Here is a 205-nt window from a genome sequence, read left to right as displayed (position 1 = left end):
AGGGAGTGGGTACTGTCAGAGGGTCAGTGCTGAGGGAGTGGGCACTGTCCGAGGGACAGTGCTGAGGGAGCGCCGCTCTGTCGGAGGGTCAGAGCTGATGGAGCGCCGCACTGTCGGAGGGTCAGTGCTGAGGGAGTGGGCACTGTTGGAGGGTCACTGCTGAGGGAGCGCCGCACTGTCGGAGGGTCAGTGATGAGGGAGTGGG

General features: G+C 65.4%; 1 protein-coding gene across 1 annotated transcript in view; it reads left to right on the top strand.

Annotated features, from left to right (window-relative positions):
* The window catches only part of arl2 (ADP-ribosylation factor-like 2), a 10,137-nt gene that overhangs the window by 6,249 nt on the left and 3,683 nt on the right, over positions 1-205 (top strand). The window lies entirely within an intron of this gene.

This window comes from Chiloscyllium plagiosum, chromosome 45 (assembly GCF_004010195.1).
Source record: "Chiloscyllium plagiosum isolate BGI_BamShark_2017 chromosome 45, ASM401019v2, whole genome shotgun sequence".
Classification (NCBI taxonomy): Eukaryota; Metazoa; Chordata; class Chondrichthyes; order Orectolobiformes; family Hemiscylliidae; genus Chiloscyllium; species Chiloscyllium plagiosum.
Note: the sequence above shows the minus strand (reverse complement) of the source record. Positions and strands in the feature narration are given on the sequence as shown.